At 39.3% G+C, this 6,159-nt stretch overlaps 1 pseudogene; it reads left to right on the forward strand.

Annotated features, from left to right (window-relative positions):
- The first annotated feature begins 3,049 nt into the window (after positions 1–3,049).
- LOC127100533 (probable LRR receptor-like serine/threonine-protein kinase At4g30520) lies at positions 3,050–4,936 on the forward strand (annotated as a pseudogene).
- The last annotated feature ends 1,223 nt before the right edge of the window (positions 4,937–6,159 follow it).

Here is a 6,159-nt window from a genome sequence, read left to right on the forward strand (position 1 = left end):
CAGTCTGTTTGTAAGTACATTTGTAATTGATATATGAAGTTTGGTTGTAATCCATTACTTCTGGTCAAAGTCCAGTTGTTGCTGGCAAGCTGGTTGTAATCCATTGCTTTTGGTCAAAGTCCAGTGTTTGCTGGCAAGCTGGTTGTAATCCATTGCTTTTGGTCAAAGTCCAGTTGTTGCTGGCAAGCTGGTTGTAATCCATTGCTTTTGGTCAAAGTCCAGTTGTTGCTGGCAAAGTTGGTTGTAGTCCATTACTTACGGTTAAAAGTCCAATTGTTGTTGGCACGAACAGAGAGTTTAATTACCCTATCTTTCCTGATGGTTCCGTGAAAGTCATGTATGACTTATCATCTTGAGGAATTTCCAGAAGCTTGGAGGTTTTTCGTGTTAGAAAACTCCAATGATGTTCCTTTGTATGTTTTCCAATATTCTCGGGTCATGTATGAACCTGCTGTTGAACTTTCATTCCAGTATTGTCAGGTCATGTATGAACCTGCTACTGAACTTTCATTCCAGTATTACCAGGTCATGTATGAACCTGTTGCTGAACCTTTTGTTCCAATGTTGTCAAGTCATGTATGAACTTGTTACGGAAATTTTCTCAAAAAGTTCAAGTTTGTCATCAGGTCATGTATGAACCTGTTGATATACTTTTTTGAGTTTTTCTGAGTTTGTTAGGTCATGTCTGAACCTGCCGTCAGAAAATTCTTTGAATGTTCCTGTTTTGTCAGGTCATGTATGAACCTGTTGCTGAACTTTTTGTTCCAATGTTGTCAAGTCATGTATGAACTTGTTATGGAAATTTTCTCAAAAAGTTCAAGTTTGTCATCAGGTCATGTATGAACCTGTTGATATACCCTTTTTGATTTTTCTGATGTTTGTTAGGTCATGTCTGAACCTGCTGTCAGAACTTCTTGTTATTCCAGCATTGTCAGGTCATGTATGAACCCGTTGTTGTTAAGCCTTTATTCCAATACTACCAGGTCATGTATGAACCTGTTTTGGAAGAATCTTTTTCTTTGATTATTCCAGTGTCGTCAAGTCATGTATGAACTTGTTGTGGAAATTTTCTCAAAGTATTCAAGTTTGTCATCAGGTCATGTATGAACCTGTTGATATACTCTTTTTGAATTTTTTCTGAGTTTGTTAGGTCATGTCTGAACCTGCTGTCAGAACTTCTTGATATTCCCCAGCATTGTCAGGTCATGTATGAACCTGTTGTTGAGCTTTCATTCCAGTTTTACCAGGTCATGTATGAACCTGTTTTGAAGAATCTTTCTCTATGATTGTTTCAGTGTTATCAGGTCATGTATGAACCTGTCGTAGAAATTTTTCTTATTCGGGTTTAGTATGTCATGTGTGAACTTACTGCCGAAATCCCTTGTATTCTAAGTGTCGTTCATCGAGTTTCACTTTGAGTACTCTCCAGTGTGTGTCTGACTCTCCAACAAGATTGTTTTCCCCAGCAAGTTGGTTTTTACCATTTGTCTGTTTCCCTGTGGACCATCAGAGTTCCCCACAAATTGGTTTGTCTGTTATAACATCTCCTGTTAAAGGTTCACCATATCCCTAATAGATAAATTCAAAAATAAAGAATCTTTCACCCATGCATATCATATCATAGCATTTGCATTTTTCAGGATCAAAATCTAGGTCTCCATGGTATTTAACCATCCCCCACTGCGATCCGATGAAAAAGTGTTGTTTCATTTTTCTCTAGTGGAGGATGTTTAAATAGGGGCAACTGTCATACCCCGATTTTGGCCCTGAAAAATTTCCCATCAATCATTCGTTTGCATTCTTTCTTCATTCACATTCATATCCTCCATTTCACATTCAAGATTCTACATTTCATATTCAAAATTTTCATTACATTGGAAATTTTTTCATTCATATTCAAGAATTTCCACATACTCATTCATAGTTCGATCACTTCATTCATTCATTCAATCATAATCATCCATGTACATGGCATATGAATAACTTATAATCAAAAAGCATCTCATCACATGAATACTTGAAGTTTCTAAGATGCAAAGAGAGATCTTTGTTCATTGCAAATCATAAGATTATCCAAAAAAAGACATACATAATTTACAAAAATTGGCATTTGGACCAAATCCAACCCATCCCCAAGAATCCCAATCCCAACTATTTCTTTTTCTTTCAACTCCTCAAGCGCAACCGTGCGTAGCTGCTGCCGACACCGGAGCGTTTAAAACCTATCCTCAGCAGGCTGGTACCATTCGCAGGAACGGTCACGTCGTCATCAAAGGCAGGCCGTGCAAGGCTGTTGAGGTTTCTACTTCAAAAAAAAACATGAAAACATGGACATGCGAAGTGTCACTTGATGGCATTGATATTTTCAATAAAAGAAAAGCTTGAAGATTTGTTCCTTCATCTCACAATTGTGATGTTCCCCATGTGAACCGTACCAACTATCAGTTGATCGATATATCTGAAGTTGATTTTGTGAGTCTGTTTGGTGGATGACGGAAGTACATCACACCATATTGCTAGATCCTCCTGCATCTGATTTTACATGACAGGAAGACAATTCCAATAAACCTGCATCTGATTTTTCATGACAGGAAGACAAAATCCAACTTATGCTGCTGCAATTCAGCCAGCGACTCCAGTCTTTACATTTGTGTTGGCCTTAATGATGGTTTTGTACCGTGGACCAACATGGGTAGGATCTTCGGAATTGGACATTATATCACACGGTGAAATAAGTTCCAGAGGTCAACCAGAGCCTTCTAGATGGTTAGTTAATGGTTTAATGGATCTTGGACTTGACCATTTTCATCTTGGAGTTTTGTGCTTCATAGGGAACTGCACGTGCATGGCTTCTTTTCTATCCATTCAGGCTCCATTATTAAAAAAGTATCCTGCAAACCTATCTGTCACAACATATTCGTACTGCTTTGGAGCTTTACTGATGGTAACTGCATCATACTTCGAACTGATGAGTTAACTGATTGGAGTTTGAATCAGTCTGAAACATTTGCCATTTTATATGCTGAAATTATTGCATCTGCACTTAATTATGGAATCATCACATGGAGAAATTTTGGATTATCTTCACTACCAAAGTCGGAAACCAATTATAAACCGAGCATTGCCGCAGAAAACAAATGCAAGCCGTGACAGCAATGTGCTGATTCAGAATAATCAAAAGCAAAACGGCATGATTTCCAAAGGTAAATCGACCTCAAAAGTAGATTCACAAGCCAAGAGCTCGAGAATGCTGCATCGGATGTGTCGAACTTGTTTTCCAAAATTGAGCGGAAGGTTCTGGTTCAGATGCACATGACAGTGCACCAGACAATAAACAAAGTACCCTTGTTTTTCCCAAGGGAAATTCCATTCCAAGTGCCAAGGTACTGACATTCTTCAGGACAAAAACCTTTTCTGTTGATGTACAATGTCATGATCAGAGTGATACACAAGGACCTTCGTCGTGCATTGACGGCGTCGTGGCTTCTCTCAAGGACAAAGTTGAAGCGTGCATGAAGTTTAAAGAAAACAACATTGATACGAAGCGAAGGCACTCACCTATTTGATGTTTCGGGATGAACAATCAGTGATACAAATTATACAAAGTGTAATTGAGACTACATCTACCTATTACACTACAATTTCAACCAAAAGAGTTTTGGTTAGCTCTGCAAAACAGATGGCTTATATAGAAAGCAGTCATTGCATTTCCCCTGTTAAAACGAATTCGAACAAGGCATAGTAGGGCAGTGTCATTAAATGAGGATATTTTGGGTTGTTGTGCGGTTGATCTGTGCTTCCGTATTATTTCTCCCTCAAAATCATATACACTGCAGGCCGAAAATGAAGCTGATAGAAGGGACTGGGTAAATAAAGTTACTGCAGAATAACAACATCTCAGGGAAAATACCACCGGAACTTGGAATTCTTCCCAAGCTTCAGACTTTAGACCTTTCAAGTAACAGTTCATTCCACCTTCCCTCAGTCAATTGAATAGTCTCAAGTACCTGAGGCTGAACAACAATAGTTTGTCTGGACCCTTTCCTGTTTCGCTGGACAAAATTACACAACTTACTTTCTTGGACTTGTCTTATAACAATCTCAGTGGACCATTGCCCAAGTTTCCAGCCAGGTCATTTAATATTGTTGGAAACCCGTTAATTTGTATAAGCAAATCTATTGAAGGCTGCTCTGGAACAGTCACCCTTATGCCTGTTCCTGTCCCACAAGTATCATCACAAGGAAAACACAAGTCCAAAAAAGTAGCAATTGCTCTTGGGGTCGGCTTTAGTTGTGTTTTTCTCTTAATCGTGTGTTTTGAGCTCTTTTGGTATAAAAGAAAAGACAACATGGATCCATCTTGTATATTGGTGATTATAAAGAGGAGGCTGTTGTTAGCTTAGGGAATCTTAAAAGTCTTGGTTTCAGAGAGCTCCAACATGCAACGGATAGTTTCAGCTCCAAGAGTATACTCGGTGTTGGAGGTTTTGGCAATGTTTATAGGGGGAAGCTTTGAGATGGTACAATGGTGGCAGTGAAAATACTGAAAGATGTAAATGGTAGTGCTGGCGAGTTACAGTTCCAAACAGAATTGGAAATGATCAGCCTGGCAGTTCACCGTAATTTACTCCGCCTAATTGGATATTGTGCTACTCCTACCGGAAGACTTCTGGTTTACCCTTACCTGTCTAACGGAAGTATCGCCTCCAGGCTTAGAGGAAAACCAGCTTTAGATTGGAACACAAGAAAGAGGATAGCAATTGGAGCTGCAAGGGGCCTTCTGTACCTTCATGAGCAATGTGATCCAAAAATAATACACAGAGATGTAAAGGCTGCCAACGTGCTTCTGGATGACGATTATGTGGCTATTGTTGGTGATTTTGGTCTTGCAAAGCTTCTCGATCATGCTGATTCCCATGTCCCTTGGAAACTCTGAATCAGACATAAAGGATGCTGCAGCAAATGACAATGCTCAACAGCTCGGCGAAGAGATGGTCCAATTTCCTTCTGTTGATGAACTGTTATCAATTTGTACAAAACTTTTGCATAAGGAATCTCTAGCTTTTCCTGTCCATGACTTGCTTGTAATGATATGCTCTCATGATGAGGGTAGATATAGATCTAATGTTGTCACTTTTCTTATTGATCGGATCAAGGAATGTGGATTGGTTTCTAGTCATGGAAATGGTACCATGTTGGCTGCACTGTTTCATGTTCTTGCTTTAATTCTTAATGAGGACGTTGTAGCAAGGGAAGCTGCTTCAAAAAGTAGCTTCATCAAAATTGCATCAGATATACTCTATCAGTGGGATTCAACTCTCAGTCAAGGGGAGAAAGGCCAGGTTCCTAAATGGGTCAGGGTTGCTTTTCTTGCATTAGACAGGTTGCTGCAAGTGGATGAAAGATTGAATTCTGAAATTGCAGAGCAGTTGAAGAAGGAAGTTGTGAATAGTACGCAGACATCGCTTACCATTGATGATGATAAGCAACACAACTTACAGTCTGCATTGGGCCTGTCTTCCAAGTATGCAGATATACACGAGTAGAAGAGACTTGTTGTAGATTTCCCAACAGAATATCACTTGGAAGCATTATTGTCGGCAAAATCACTAGCTACTTATGGTGATCAAGTGGGAAACATGTCAAAGAGTGTTGCATGCATAATTCACTTAACGCCTGAATTTGTTGTAAGTTGTTCAAATTACCAAAAATGGATGAAGACATTTGGTTCTGCACAACATATTATGGCCGGACATGAAAAGAAGAATATAGAGGTACCGACTTTGAAAGCTCGTGCAAGAATGCAACCATTACCATTTCTTCTGTCATCCCTTCTGCCGTCAAGACCGCAATTAAAGTTGCCAGAGGAGAAATTTAGTGACGAGGACAATCTCGATGGCGATCTTGATGAACCATCAGATTCTGGTAATGAGACAGACCCTGATGACTTTCCACCATTTAAACCTTTGACAAAAGCCCAGCTCAGAAACCTTTCTAGAGCTCAGAAGAAAGCATATCTGGATGAGTTTGAGTACCGAAAAAAAAACTCTCTTTGTGAAGAAACAATTGAAGTATGAAAAGCATAGGGAGATCATGCTTTTAGACTTACGTACTTTCCGCATTCTGCTCTCCTAGCATGCAGTTTACATCTAATAATAG

This window comes from Lathyrus oleraceus, chromosome 7, assembly GCF_024323335.1.
Source record: "Lathyrus oleraceus cultivar Zhongwan6 chromosome 7, CAAS_Psat_ZW6_1.0, whole genome shotgun sequence".
Taxonomy (NCBI): domain Eukaryota; kingdom Viridiplantae; phylum Streptophyta; class Magnoliopsida; order Fabales; family Fabaceae; genus Lathyrus; species Lathyrus oleraceus.